This window comes from Lissotriton vulgaris, chromosome 1_1 (assembly GCF_964263255.1).
Source record: "Lissotriton vulgaris chromosome 1_1, aLisVul1.2, whole genome shotgun sequence".
Taxonomy (NCBI): Eukaryota; Metazoa; Chordata; class Amphibia; order Caudata; family Salamandridae; genus Lissotriton; species Lissotriton vulgaris.
This window is the reverse complement of record NC_141685.1, coordinates 954,379,041-954,395,656: the sequence shown is the minus strand read 5'-3', so window position 1 is coordinate 954,395,656 and position 16,616 is coordinate 954,379,041. Positions and strand designations below refer to the sequence as shown.

General features: G+C 44.6%; 1 protein-coding gene across 1 annotated transcript in view; it reads right to left on the bottom strand.

The window, feature by feature from the left end:
* Positions 1 to 16,616, bottom strand: part of LOC147748266 (aquaporin AQPAe.a-like) — a 63,038-nt gene that overhangs the window by 28,936 nt on the left and 17,486 nt on the right. The window lies entirely within an intron of this gene.

Here is a 16,616-nt window from a genome sequence, read left to right as displayed (position 1 = left end):
GAGAGACATAAGAGTTTTGTCCAGTGACAGCTGTGACTGAACTAATGTAACACAGAGGGTTAATATGCCTACTGCAAAGAAGTGTACCATACATTTTAAAAAACAGTATTTGATATGCATCGGTCAGTGGGTTACTGCTTTTGTCACACAGATTTTTTTGTTACACTGCAGATCATAAGTGACAATCGTGATCTAGCACAGTGACCAAAAAACTGTCATCAAACAACTGCTTGCAAACTGCAAGGTACAAGTTAGTGACAAGCTTCTTTTCAGTGTTTCAGTATCCTGATGCTTCTAAAAAGGTTTGTTTGGGTGGAAATACATTTTTATTATTAAAGTCAATGCTAACCTCTGTGTTATGTTCTAAATCCTGAGTTTGTGCTTCTCCAGACCAGCACTCCTTAAGTTTATGCTTTTCCAGACCAGCCTTCTTGGCTTAACAACACACTCTACTACTTCAGAAACGCAAGGCTGCACCACATTTACAATAATATGGTGCAGCCCTGCGTTTCGCCTGCACTGGTGCTATATTCAATAGAGGAAGATTGTTTATGTGGAGTAAGGTCCCCCTTCCTGCACATAAACAATATTGAAATGTCATTTTGTCACTTCTATGTGTACTGCTTAATGCATCACACATGGAAGTTACAAAATGTATTTTTTTTTTTAAAGATTGTTTATGTGCAGGAAGGGTCGCCTTCTTGAACATAAACAATCCAAGGCGTTTTACAAAAACGAGGAGAAATGAAGCATTTCTCATTGCTTCGCCAAGTTAAGACCAGGTTTTCCCTGGCCTTAATTTTGGCGCTGCTTCCCATTTATGCTGCTCTTGTAAATAGGCGGCAGAGTCAAAATCAATGGGTGTCGCAAAGGAAACGCCCACCACAACACGCTTGCCCACAGCTTTCACGCTAAGCATTGTGTCAAAGGGAGTCTTATTTACAAGGGACCGTTAAGCCACGTTAAGTGGCTTAACGTTGCCTTGTAAATAATGCAAAGTCCCTATCGCCACAGAAAACTCTCAGAAAGTGATGTTCCCATGGTGATAGGGGCTTGTAAATATGCCACTAAAATCATTAGTAATTTGAGTATTTGTTTTGTGTGCACATATGTGTTAATTTTTTCACAATTACGGTTTTAATGTTTGAAATTTAAATCCTACAAATTACTTGGGGGTCCCCAGCTTCCAGTGGTGACTCTATGGGGGGTCCTCAGGAGTCAAAAGTTTGGAAACCACTGCCCTACAACAAAAACACCAATGACTAGTCAACCCAGAACATGCCACTTAGATTACATGAAGTAACATGGATAACAATAGCACTCTTTCATTATACTCTTACACCAGTCCAATACAATATGTAAATAAAGAACGTGCAACTTTGAAATGTTTATTTCTAACGCCAAAATTTCATGCACAGTACCTTAGATAATGTAACCAAACATATTATCACAAACAAGGTTGTCACCATTGTTACTATTCTATAAGATACAAACGGAAGAAGCATCCTATAATACTAAAGGTAAATAAATTTAAAATATACCTACATTTCACCCTCCCTACCTAGCAGATTAGTTTATAACTACAGAAAGTCTCATAGGATTACATTGTCAGACCCATACCTCTGGTACTCAGCAGTAATAGATCACATTCAGTGCTCCACAAACTATCAAGTTATGAATGTTCTCCAACTGTGTTTAACTTTGCCTCCACAATGCATTATGAAAAGCGCAAGTATCAAAGGTGGCCACAACTACATATGTATTATGGCTCGAACTTCCAAGGATCATTCTGAACAGACACAGTATTCAAGATAACTTTGATGTTCCATGCTCTCACTATACACACAAAACTAGCGAGGCACTTTACAAATCTAGCATACCAAATTATTCTCATATAAAACAAAATACTCAGCCTTCTCTAAACAATATCACAAATATGTGTCACGTGCAAAGCAGAGCAGGAAAGCAAAAATAGTGTGTAAGCTTCTAATAAACCCATGCTAACTTAACAGGGTGTGAGTGAAAGCCTCAGCCCCACGGCACCCTTTCTTCATCAAAGCATGTGACATAAACGTGTGCCACTTAGAAACGCACTCTCCAAGACTTAAAACTAGAGTCAAGTTCACATTTTAAATAAAAAGTTATTCGCTCTTTGATAGAAAGCAGTAGCTAAAAAATAAAGAATATGCAGAAAAATCAAAGAGTCTTAATCCAACAGCGTGTAAGCACAGTATGTAGCAACAGCCTCCAACAGGAAGTAATTTTTCTCATCTGAAAACATTTCAGCCATCCAATTCAATAGTGAGAATGAACATACATGTTCCTCAACGACCTGAGCCTCTATCACCATTGGAGGAAAACTCGGGTCATCTTCAATGTAACTGTGTGCCAAGAAGTCATGCGCCGCTCAAAAACATTCCAACGTCCCATTATTCCTTGTGTCACTGCTAAGGCCATAATCCCGCCGCCAGAACACAGCAAGTCATGAACCACTAAGGGGCTCATCAGCTGGTCCTAATCTGCGTTGGGAGAGACCGTACTGCAAAGACACAAATCCAGGGCCCAGTCGAAATCACAGCTAAGGCAATGGAACACAGGTTGAACGCATGTGAAAAAGGAGAATCGAAACGATAATCCATAAACTGCACTCAACGTTGCAAGAGGCAGTGCGCCATAGTAACTAAGCATTCGGTTGCGGACCAGCAACAACCGAGAAATATTGTCGTCTGCTGCAAGATGTCCATCCATTTTTAAGTAAACAAATTAATACAAGCACACTGGCAACTAATGTGACCATTAAGCACAATTCACCAAAGATGCTGCAAAAAATGCAATGAAAAAACACCGACAAGACACCAAATATACTTTCTACAGAAGTCACAAGACCAATTCTTATAATTTTAAAAAAGTTAACTAACCCCCTACTCAAGGACGCATTAAAGATAGTCTAAATTAACTCCCTAAAATTCTACGACACGTCTATATTTAACAAAGCATACACTTCTGTACGGGTGTTTGCTAAATGAAGGACAAATGTTTCTCTAGCAGATGTAAGAGCGACCTCTTTTTGAGACAATAGCGCTCTTATACGACTCATTGGTTGACTCTGCTTTCAAGGTCGAAATCGACAGCCAGATGGAAACATCCAGCTTCCCATGCAGAGGAGTTAACACAACTTTTTTTTATTCAAACCACATGCTCAGTTACCGTAATCATGTAAGCATTGCCTAACATCGCACAATAAGCCACACAGTTGAATCGCATCTCCAATAAGTGACCACTTCTAACTATTCTCATAGCGCGCCCTCTGCTCTGATTTGACAGTGAGAGAGTGATCACACCATATTTTCTACTGCTAATCATTCTCAGCATATGCTACGAATACGATAAAACGTCGATAATTTTAACACCGGTCCTTGATAAAATGCCCCGAATTTCGTAATGCTCCCTGCATCGCAAAATGCCATACAGGGCACGGAGTGAAGTAGTGTGGCTCACTGGTTAGAGGCGGCAGACCCGAGAGCAGAGGACGGCCTGGGACCAGGGTTCGATTCCCGGCGCGGCAGGTTTCTGGACCAGGGTCAGCGGACTTGATAATTCTCTCGCCTCGGTGCCCACTCTGATCAGCGATCACACTCGGCAACTCTGGGCATTAGCTTGCCTCATCTTCACTAACGGCCCCACCAGACCGCCGGGGATGCCTGGTCTCACCCTGGAGATAACCATTAAGGGACCATCTCTCAGGGAAGCCAGGAAGGGTTTCGCAGCGGTCGAAGCGCCTTGGGACCCTCCGGGTAAGTAGTGCGCTATATAAATGCCTATACATTTACATTTACATATACATACATTTACGGAACGAAGCAGCATATTATAAACAACATAAGGCAATACATTATCGCCGCTTTTATCGACAGAAAACTGCAGATAAAGCGGCAATAATGGGCTTGATATTAGGCCCTTGTATATTCCCATAGCAGCCCAGGTTCTGGTGTTAACCTGGGCTTCTATTGCAATTCACAAGGATATATTATCAAGCCCATTATCGCTGCTTAAGCGTCGATAATGTATCGCCTTTTGTTGATAATATGGACCATTGCTCTTTTTTTGACAAGTAAACTTAGGTGCATATTATCAAGGACCAGTGTTAAATTTATCGGCATTTTATTGGCAAGAAACTGAAAAACTGCGATAATGATCTTCATAATACGGCCTTCCTATTTCCCAAAGAACCCCATGATAGCACCAGAACATAGGCTTCTATAGGACTTAACAAGGACGTATTATCAAGCCCACCTTCCCAAAATTAATAAAAAACTCCAGACAATGCAGGTACCCGGAGCTGGAAGGTCATTTTACAAATCACTGTCCCAGAAAGGTGGCGTTCCCCGCGACGTGTACGGTGAGAGAGGAAGGGACAGCTCAAAACATATATATTTTTTAAAAATACCCGAGGGGTGCCGCTCCCAGAGACTGCAGGGAGTAGGACCGTAACCCTCCCGCATACTTCTAAATAAAACCAGAGAAGTGCCGTTCCCCAGTGCTCGGAGCACCTTACAAGCCCCCTTTATGCAGAAAAATTGCCCCCGTAATTAACCCCCCCCCCCCGGGACGTAATGAATAAAGCGGACTTCTACTTTTTTTCACCTTTTCCACCGCGTACAAGTAATGCACGAGTACCCCGCCATTTTTTTTTTTATAAAAATTGACCCTAAAGATCCATGTACCACCCCCAGACCAAGACTATAGGCTCAGAAATGTTCTACCCTGCCCCCTTTCCTTATTTCTCAACTTTGTTTTACTGTTTTCTTTTGACTCTGCTCTTCCAACAAACAACATGGCTGCCAATACTTCCTGGTTTGGAGTATTGACAGCCAATCAGCATGCAGCTCCTGCTCGTAATTGTAGGTATTTACATACGCGTACGCCGCAAATTTTCTTTAAAAAAAATAAAATAAAAAATAGAGCCTAAAGATCCATATACGACCCCCTAAGCAAGCCTACAGGGTCCGAATATCTCTACCCTACCCCCTTCCCTTATTTCTCAACTTTGTTTTACTGTTTTCTTGTGACTCGGTTCTAGCGAGGCACAAGATGGCCACCAACACTTCCTGGTTTTGAGTGTTGACAGACAGTTCACAGCCAATCAGCATGCAGCTCGTGCTCGTAATTGAACGGATTTCAGTATGTGTACTGAACTCCGACTCTAGATATCACTATGATTTTACTTGCAATTTTCTCAGAAACTACTGAAGGGATTTACATCATTCAATAAAAAAGCACAATCTGCGAACAGAACTCTACCTCTCTGTCGAATTTTGTGTAATTCCGTTCAGCCGTTCGGGTTGTAGCCCTGGCTAAAGGTCCCTATGGAAAATTGAATGGGGAAAACACGTTTTGGGATCCCCTTTTTTCTCAGCTCCCACTTGACGAATCACCCCCAAACTTTCAGGGAAGGAGCAGAACCGAGCAGGCCATTTTCTTGGAGAAATTCACGAAGATTCGTCCACCAGCGCCAAAGTTATTTCCAAATAGAATGTTGTGGATTTCCTATGGAAACTAGGTCCTAACTATAACTACCTACTGGCGACCGCCAGTAGGTAATATATATATATATATATGCTGCGTGCTTATGTAGATATAAAGGTTCTAAACCACCATTCCTAGGGCCATGAGTGACAGATTGACCAACCGGAGGTGGTACACGTGCGTGGCTGTGGCTTACAACTGACAAATGAATATAACAGCTAAAGAAAAGGGTAAATAAAACGTGGCCCGGTGCTGTATGGTCAGTGCGCTCACCTGCACAGATGACACACTCGCGTCTCAGTTTACACCACTACCTGAGATACACGCAGAAGCACCTCCCACAACAAGACACTTCTACAGAGCCCACAATTCTTATATTTCAAAAGAGTTGTGTAAGGTTGTCTTCCTTGAGCCTTCGTTTGTGTTGACGGGACGGTGGCAAGCAATGGGCCTGCTAACATTCCAGTTTAAGTGAATGTTATAATGATCATCATCATTTTGAGATCTTCGTGATCGAAATAAAGTTATATGATGATGATGAATGTTATAATGACCCTTAAGACCGTCCAGTTATATGGACAGTGTAGTGTGTAGATTCTGATATTCTCTTCAAGATGTAGCTGTCCTTTTTAAAGAGCTATTTCAATCACACTGTAGAGTGTGTGTGGAAATGTGTAACCCACGCCATGGGACGCAGTTGAAATGTCCGGTGGGCCAGATGAGTTTCTGAGGACTGTGAACAACAGAAGATTATTTCATTGTAGCCAAACCTCAAGACAGGTGTAAGGCCATATGAAGATAGAGGTGTCTGTTAAATGGACAACTTGATGACGTAACATAACATGCTTATTTGTAAGGTGCACGTTCACCCACTGGGTCATCTTGGAGCGGAATAAAAGAAGCTTAATGCTACCTAACTCAATGTTACTCGTTTTATCTACCTTGGAATTATGAAAGGCTAAGCATAAGTGACAAGATTTGAACCTGTCACTATGAGGTCAAACTGGGCCTCCTGTAGCAGATGCATTGGTCCACATATTCACCTTATGCAGGACTGTTGACAGATGTGGGTTAAGCAGGAAAATGTAAAACAGACCCCACAAAGAGTTGTATCCGCCAAGGAAATCAGTCTGATCCTGTGCCTCATGGGAACAGTCCAGCCCGAACTGCCAAGCCATGCCTTTCCTGGACCGGAAACAAGCTTCCGAGGACCGGTTTCTGGCATTTCAGCCGTCTTCAGCCCGGCTTGCTGAACCAATCAAACACTCACACCCAGTCAACAGATCTGAGGTACAGGGTCAGACTGATTTGCATATGGCCATGTCTGAACTGAGGTGGCAGAGTGGGCTAAAGAACGGTGATGGATTAAACCCCGATCTGTTGACTGGGTGTGAGTGTTTGATTGGTTCAGATGCTCCGTCCATCACCACCCCCTTTTGTACCGCTTTGTTCGCCATAAGTTGGCAGGGTATGCTCAGACTTGAGTCCCTTGCTCACTTTGCCACTGGATTCAAGCAAGTTGGGCTGAAGACGGCTGAAATGCCAGAAACCGGTCCTCGGAAGCTTGTTTCCGGTCCTGGGAAGGCATGGCTTGGCAGTTCGTGCTGGACTGTTCCCATGAGGCACAGGGTCAGACTGATTTGCATATGGCCATGTCTGAACTAGGGTGGCAGAGTGGGCTAAAGAATGGTGATGGATTAAACCCAGATCTGTTGACTGGGTGTGAGTGTTTGATTGGTTCAGATGCTCCGTCCATCACCACCCCCTTTTGTACCGCTGTGATATCATCATGGCATCTATGGTGCAGACTGGTAAGTAACCCTGGGCGTAGTACTAAGCTACACCCGCGGAGCATGCGTAGTTTACGCTACTACGCAAATTACTCGTAGCACAGTGCAAAACGCATAGCGTAGCAGGCATTTTTTGCTTGCTCGTGGTCCTTAACGTCAAGTTGGCCACCACGAGCGAGCAAAATCAACATCCCGGTGAGACTTTTTCCTTGTTCGTGATCAGCAACATCAAGTTGCCGTTCGCGAGCATGGAAAATAAACATCCCGGCGAGATTCTCAATGCGGGGAGGTCAAGTTTCTCATTGTGAGTGGTCGCGTATGCTCGCGACCACTCACGATGAGAAACTACCAGTCCGCGTTGAGAAAGCTGCCGCTCGAGTACAAATATACTCGAGCAGCAGAAAACGACCGCTTGCACTGTGCAAGATGCCGTTTGCAATGATTGCACATGGCGGACAAGCATCCGGCATTGTGCAATCAGTGCGAACAGCATTTTCACTACCGCACTACGCTATGCGTAGCGCTACTACACAAACTACTCCCAGAGTTAGGCATCAGTTCCTAGAACTCTTGTTGCGGCTCAATTTAGAGTTTGGTGGACGGGTTACTCTGTTACAAATGTGACGGATATCTGATCCACAGTATTACAAGTGTCATGGGATATAATCAAGCTGTAATAGGGCGGACGGGATATCGGTCCGGTGTGTGACAGAGTAACCCTGTCTGCCAAATACTAAATCAGGGGCTAAGAGAGCACTAGTATCAGCGATAATCACAGCATTAAATACGCTTGCCTACCATGGGACCTTACGTGCCATGGCACTAGCTCCCAGGAGAGGAAGGAGGGCAGTGAGCATTCTGTGGGAAGATATATTATCAGCCAGAAATATTATGACCAAAGGGAAGTAACTATTTCTTCCAATTGATGCTTCTTGCCGATATCTCAAATTATGAATAAGCCCTAAAGAAAAACCTCAGGAGGGAGATTTAGAAGTGCTGATCAACCAATTAAGTAATGCAGCACAGCCATGACAAAGTATCTATCACTGTGAGTCTGAGGCACGAGGTAGTTAAGTTTTGTGAGGGTATGAAAGAAGACCAAGAAACTGCTTGGCAAATTTCAGCCACTTGGATTCCTCTGATAAGATTAATAAAGGTTGCCATAGCCCTTGTGAAGTGGGCACAAGTAGCACCGGGAGGATCTTTCTTGACCAAAGCATAGCAGATCTGTATGTAAAGAGCAACTCCATGCGAGGCTGCGTGGTTAGTTACTGTAGGAGAGTAGGGTCTGCAAACCTATGATCACCCCAGATTTTTGCTTTTTGCTTCACTGGTTTACGACTTTCCCTGGCTGTGGGCCTGCTAATCAGACCCACAGCCTAGCTGTTCCCTCTCTAAATTGACACACATGTACCTTAGGTGCATTTACCAATTGGTACTGGGCCACCTTACCAGTCCCTGTACAGTATACCTTAGGTATCCAGGGCATAGGTGTACCCAGGGCCTACCAGGGGCTGCAGCATGTATTATGCCACCCCTGGCTGGCCATCCAAATCTGACACAACTGGCTGCACGACAGCTGGGGCAAAGTGGTGTAATCACCCTTTGCTTTAGATATAGTATTCCTATATCTAACCCTAAAATGGACACATGTATTCCTATCAGTCACTCCTATGGCAGGCCTTATCAATCCTGAAGGCAGAGTGCTTGGAATTATGTGAGATGGTGCTCTGGCATGAGCTGAGCCCGTTTGCAGCTTGCGGAACCAAGTCCTAATAGCTGTTCCATGATAACGCGTACCATATACTCTTAAGTGCCTTATAATCCTCGCGGTTATTTGCCAACTTTGGTATCGCTTTATCAAAACATGTCGAGTAAGGTGTCATACGAATTGGAATACTAACCCCTCACCAATTCTGGCAACGGGGTTAGCATTCCACCCTTCTAGAGGGACACGACATGTATGTAACTGTGAACCCCGGTTAAAGCTAACTCGAGCCTCAGCATCACAAAATGGATGCTGCCACCACAGACACAAGTCTGACCTCCTGCTGCTGGGAGTCCTTCCAGCGAGGAGAGCTTGGACAAAGGGTTTCCTGTCAGGGGCGGTGCTAGCACCATCCCAGACAGGGTTTTGTGTATCCCAGGTAGGCAGGGCTGAGAGGAAGGTGACTGCAAGTGGCACCCCGGTGCTCACTGCGCATATGCCGGCTTAAACCAGTTCCAGGGGCACACCAGCCCCTGAGCTGGGGAAAGTCCGGACAAGGGGGAGGGGTGTAACCACCCCCCTCCTGGTCCCACCCATGGGCAGGACCTAGTCGCGTGCCAGCCCCTTTTCTTAGAATAAAGGTAGGAGCGGGCCCCCTTTCCAAATTAGATAATTCTGAATCTTGAACTTTCCACGAAAGGAACTCTTGACTATTTCTGAAGACTCTCCCTTGTGGCTAAGGAGTAGCCACCCTGCACCCGCAGGCACCATCTAAGCATCGCGGTTTGCTGTAAGTCCATCCTCCGGATCAAGACTGCCCAGCTCGACGAGACCCGGATTCCCTGGCATCTCTGACCTCTACCTGCATCATCAGCCCAGCTGAGATTCGTGGGTGTGACGAGACCTGAGGGACCGGCCATCTTCAAAACTGCACGATGCTTAACCAGCACGACCGCCGAGGGATCCTCGAGTGAGTGCTTTGGGGTTTGAGAAGCCCTAACCCTGAGCAGCTCCAGCACCGAAGTCCCGCCCCCCAGCATCCACGAGATCTGCGTGGGGCCCTTCTGCTCTTTGCTGCTCACCGCATTGTCTGGTCACTTGCCCGTTGGCTAGTGGCCCTCCTGACGACGCACCACGACGTTTCCACCGCTGGTCTGGTTGCTCCAGACTGGCCCTTGCTCCCTTCCAAAAGAGGAGCACCCCGGACCCTCCTGGTCCACTCCAGACGCCATCTTGACTCCACTGCGTGGGCTTGCCTTTGCCAAGGCTTGTTGCTCCAATCCTGGTTCCAGCATCGCCGACAGCAGACACCTTCGTGGGACAGCTCGCACCTCCAGCCTGGTCGCCGACAACGCCTCCTGGTCCGAGGGACAGCAGACTCCAGCGTCGCCCACTCACCCGGTCGAGGTGACTTCATCCGGCGCCATCCTGGTGCCCACACAATCACTGGCTAGTGATTAAGAACTGAGTCCCCTCTGCTTTCAGGTCATCTCCATCACCGATCCAGGCTTGGATCACTCCGAACATCTTCACTGGTCGCCTGCCAGCAACTTCTTCTTTCAGGCTCCATAGACTACAGCGAGGATTCCCGACGTCTTTTGAACCCTATGCAGCCACGGCCCCTGGGCTAGGTAACCTGAGCATTTCGGTGCTCCAACGTAGGTTCACTATCTAAGTGTCCAGATCCTTTTTCGTTTTTAGTCTACCTAGTCGGATTCGTCCGGAAACAGTGACTTTAGAAATACTAGCCTCCATAGACTTTGTCCCGCATCCCGCGTGAGAGTGCACACTCTGCACCCGATCTCCCTAGGCCTCCTGCTCCTAACCTTAGGGTTCAGTAGTGTAGTCCTAGCGATCCTGAAGCCTCTGGATCTTGTTACTTACCTGCTAGTATTTCGCATTCCACTTCTAGAGTATATGGTTTTTCGTGCCCCTCGGGCATTTGTGTAAATTGTGCAACTTGAAGTATTTCCTTAAGAGTTTTGTATTGTGCTTATCTCCCTGACTCATAAAGAGTTCAGGGTAGACTTGTTATAAATAAATATCCTTTATTTTCATAACAACTTGTGTGGTGTCCTTTCACTTGGTGTTCAAGGGGTATATGTGATGGTATAACAGCTGGCTTAACACGCCCTCTAGAGTTTAGCCTAAAGACTGCTCTTGTCCATGCTACTAGGATAGCTGGTCTATAACCCTTTCGCTGCTGATGACGAGCTCAGCTCGTCATCACCCACGGGTGTCGTGTGCTGATGACGAGCTGAGCTCGTCATGAATAATGAAAATAACAAATTTGCAGCACAGGGCAAAAATCCCCGCAGCAGCCATGTGGTTAAGGTTGACTTACAACCAATCATCAATAAGGGTCGTTTGGTATGATACACAGTGATCACTAGAATGGTGAGCACTATATATCAGGCCAGCTTCTCACAGTTACCACTTTGCCCTTCTTGTCACCAGCAAAGCCCACAACAAGATAATTATCAATTTGATCCTGCAGTCCATGACCGTACAGTCTATACAATCTCTCATCTTGCTTGGTAGGGTGAGAAGAATGGAAGAGTGGCTGAAGTTCACCGCCCCTATGCGGCAACGTTAGTGTCACCATAAATACAGTTTTTAATGTCAGTGAAGCTATTGGACAACTGTGCAAAGGTTCAAATGGAGAAGCCATGAAGAGGGTGCAAGTCAGATTTATATCTGACTATGGATCAATTAACAGCATGAGAGAGAATAGAGTAAACCTTTTTAAGAACATGCCTCCAAGAAAGAATTTAACAGAGAAAGTTGATCCAGAAGATGAACGAAGGCAGACAAAGCTGCCACATACCTAAAAATGGCTCCTGTCAATACCTGCTGTGCAAAAGATAGCAGAAAGATCAGAATATCTAGGAGGCAATATTCGAATGGGATCAAGACTTTTGGCGAGTAGCAAGAGAAAAAATTTGGCCAGCAACCCACAAGTAGATTTTGTTTCTCTGTCTCTGGACTGCTCTGCAAAACACTGGATTAAGCTGGAAAAGATGCATTCATTCTTTTGGGCCTGAACGCAAATTTGATACTATTTCTCATACCACCCTACTGCAGCATCTGATTCATCTTCAAATTCAATGGCAGGTCCTAGCTTAGCTAGCATCATTTCTCTCTCATCTGTCTCAATCTGTCCACATTCTCCCATATTGCTCCTCACAACGAGCAGGAGAGTGTGGGTTGGCATAGTACTTCGCTGAGCCTATACCCTATAACATGGTTACCCGCAAACATTTCCCAGAAGCCAAAAAACTTGGTTTGTGATTTGACCAAGGGCCACATTGATGCCATCAGGGTAGCCGTCAGGTTTTGGGGGGGGGGGGGGGGGGGGGGGGCAGTTGGTGGTAAGGTGGGTGTAGTGGAAGCGAAGGATATACATCTAGTGGCTGAATTACACAGAGTGAATCCGGTATACCTAGGATTAGTCCTGGCTTCCCCTCTTGACAAAATTGTGTGATCCTAAGCAATTGCTTTATTTCCCTTTCCCTCCTTTTTCATTATCATCACATATGAGAAGACCTCGAAAAATATGACTTCAGGATGTGCGCTTTTGATTTAACAAACTATAACGTTGTTCATGTATAATAGGAACACAGCTCCCCCAAAAGAGTGCACCTAACAACTTACTTGCCTCTTAGTTCACTATTGGCATTGTTGTTGGGGAAGAGCGGCTGGGAAAATTAATATTTCTAAACTCATTTTTGAAATCTATCACTTTTGAAAGAAATATTTTTTAATGCTCTGAAATAAACAGATATACTAAGGTGAAATGGTTCTGCACTCTAATTAAATACACTCTTCGAATTTTGAAGACACTTCATCTTATTTTTACATTTTAGCTGCATGATGTCATTAAAATGAAGGTGTTCCTATAGTTAAGCATTGCAGGACACCTTAGTTACTCCTTTATTTAACTTTGGTTGACCATTAAATAACTTTTTTTCCATTTATTTAATTTCTTTTTAATGTTAGTGCTGAGTTGAATAAGCCATATGTAAAGGTCGGGAGGGCAGCATGTCCCCCATCTGCTGTACTTTCAGTATCATTGCTCTATTACTTGTATGTTGTTCCTTTTGCTGCTCTCGTTGTTTCTCATGGAGTCAAACTAGTGTATTGTGCAAATGACACACAGATTATAATTTCATTTAGAGAACAGTTTCAGAGCACAGCTGACAATTTTATATCACGTATGTAATAGGTATCCAGATGGATGGTAGACAGCTCCTTAAAGTTGAACGATGATAAGACACAGGTCCTAATTTTGGGCGGACCCTCCTCCATCTAGTCTTCAATCTGGTGGCTCCAATGATTGATCCAAACTCTATTCCCCTGACTGCCAACAGAAAATGTAGGTGGCATCTTTGATTATACCATTTCATTTGCTACACAGATAAATAAATGAACTTACAACTGCTTTTTCTATTTACAAATGATGCGTAAAGGGTAAACGTCCTTTAGGACGAAGCCAGGATGACGCTGTGCCTTCACATCGCCGGCAATATAATAAACGCATCATTAGTCCGCATTCCTTCAGCGCCCAAGTTGTAACAATGACTTGCTTTTGGGGGGCACATTGGTGGAATGATGTTGGATTTAAAGTCCAACACCATCCTTACTGTTGCTCTGACTGGAGTTGGAATAATAAACTAAACTATTCCAAAATCCAGCGCCCCCCCTAAGTTAAGGCAAGTGTGCTGAATGAATTTGTGTTAAAGACACGTTCATTCTAATGACGGCGTTCAAAGGTATGCATGCTAAACGCATGCGGAATACCGTTAAATATTCTGTGTAAAGTTTAGCCCCTGCTTCCTATTGAAAAATGCAAAGCAGTAATGCAGGCTGTGATCTTATCATGCTTGGATTACTGTAACTTACTCTACCTTGGTCTTCCCAATAAGCTTCGAGATAGACTTCAGCTTATACAGTATAGGCCTTTGCTTGGGATACCTATACATTATTTAATTCCTCATTTCCTTCATACCTTACACTGGCCTCTGATCTCTAAACAGTCCATTCTTAAGGTATTTTGCTTTGTTCATAAAGCTGTTGATGGCATGTGACCGATCGCTCTTTGATTTTGCATTTTACCTTGTCACCCAAGTTGTACTCTATACCCACTTTGGGAAGTTTGGCGGTCATTACTGGTGAGAAAAGATCTCGAGCAGAGGTCTCTGACCTTTCAGCATCAGACTGGAAACAAATCACCTTTCCCTTTGAAGACAAATTAAGACTTGGTTGTGCTGACATGCTTTATTCTAGTCCTAATGCGCTATTTAAGCCTAGGACAACACAGTTGTATAGCTATTGAGATTTATAAATGGGATCATACATTCTTTAATTGTAGCAGGTTTCCTGGCAGCTAGAAAAACATCAGTCAAGTCTCTAGGGAAGGAGAAGGTCTCTAGGTTGCCTAGATCAATCTCAACGTGTGTGGGCATCACATCTGGAGAAGATCATGTCCGTCACCAGAGATTAGGATTCCCACTTTTGGTACTTCAGTGTCAGACGACTCAGTTGATCCGCAGTCCCATTGAGGGAGCCTGCAAGATGGGCCATGCCTGGGATGATGCTCATTGCAGAGGCCATCACTACAGGCATAAGGCCTCCAACAAGAGCAAACACCGGGACATGATGGACGGACCGCTGAAACTTTTCAGACACTCACCCCAGTCACAGATCTGGGTTGAATTCATCATGGTTCTTTAGCTCAATTCGCCACCCCAAAGCAAACACAAGGAGATGATGGACGGAGTGCTGAAACTTTTCAGACACTCATCTCCTCTCCTCTCCTCGTTCTTTAGCTCACTTTGCCACCCCTGTTCAGACACAGCTATATGCAAATCAGTCTTGACCCTGTGCCTCATGGGAACAGTCCAGCCCAAACTGCCAAGCCATGTCTTCCCTGGACTGGAAACAAGCATCCTGGTGTGGTATTGGGTTCCCAAGGCCTACATGCTCCGAAGATAACCCACTTACACCGAAAGAACTGTTGGCACGGAAACTGAAAAATGCAAAGAACAAGTTTATTAAAACCCCATGGGGTGGTGGTACATTCCTACAGCACCCTTCGGTAATGCAAGAAGTATCACACCGAACATCGGTGTGACCTCCTCTTTTATGCGTTTTACAGGTAATAAAAAGAACAGGCGGCACAAAGAGACAGAACATTATGTACATATATGGTCATGTTTTGGAACATTGCCAGCTCATTGGAGGGTTTCAAACCCACTGGTCAGTTTAGGCGGCACATTCCAGAGGGGTGACTGGTCAATGGGGACTGCGCATGTACAGGCTTGATCAGTACTAAAAATAGCCTGTTGCTGGGCAAACTCAAATGGTCAATGGCACGGACAACGGACTAAAGGCCATGCTGGCCACGAGGCCGCTCATGATCTAAGATGGCCGCCGTAACACACAAAATGGCGTTTCCGAGTACGGCCAATTTAAACAGAAAACGTGTAGCTACAGCTAAACGCTAACTCGGCCATTGTCAAATTACGACAGACGACCCTTTTAGCGTTCGGCTGAAGCTACCTCATAGTGAACATAATCTGGGTGTTCATCTTCGATATCGATCAACATTATTTGGGTTACTTCTTTATGAAGCATCATTTTGTCATGAGCGAGAGTTCGTCTTGATGGTATACAAGCCGATAGGCACATAGAACACAAAGCTGGACCACATTGAATACATAGACATATGCCAAACAGTATCCCCACAATAATACATAGAATCGTTAGCAGTTTCCAACCCCAAGTGGTAAGCATTGACCAGAACCACCCTGAAAGAGTCCAAGTTCCATTATCCGGATGTATTTCCGCAGCTATCTTATGCAGTTTTGAAATTGCATCATAAACGGATGGTGAATTGTCAGGCACATAAACACAACAGCTGCTTCCGATAATTCTACATGTCCCCCCACGATCGGCTAGGACTACGTCTAAAACCATCCTATTCTGTAACGTAACAATTCTAGAAATCTGAAGTTCCTCAGTAATGTTCCCCAGTGCAATAGCAGTGTCATTTGCTACAGCCTCAACTACACGAGTCAGTCTTCGTATCTTCCGACTATTCAGAGCAGCCCCAACAAAGGAAAACAGTCCAAAATTGAAATCCACATACTGTTGCAAAGCAGTGTCTGTCTGGTCGATATCATCTAAAACAACGGCACGTTTAACACGGTTCAGTATGAAATCATGGTACAAAATATAATCATTATGGTACATTGGTGGGGCAATGAATACAGGAGGTAGTACAAAAGATACATAGCAAGTACCTAACCATCCCAAAGGGAGCTGATGATACCCTTTCGTTCCGCAAATAAAATACGTATTTCGTGATGCTACAAACGATATACCATTCGGGCTGTCAAACGTTATTGTGGTATTACATTCGCTTTTCCCAACCAAAATCGTGCCTTTATTACGTATACACAAATCAGCTTTTGTGGCAATGACATTTATAACATGTGAGCTGGAAACATTAATGTTACGTTGATTGCTGTAAACACGTGGGGCAGATATATTGTCGGGGCGGTACTCCTCCCATTCAAATCGAGTACCCT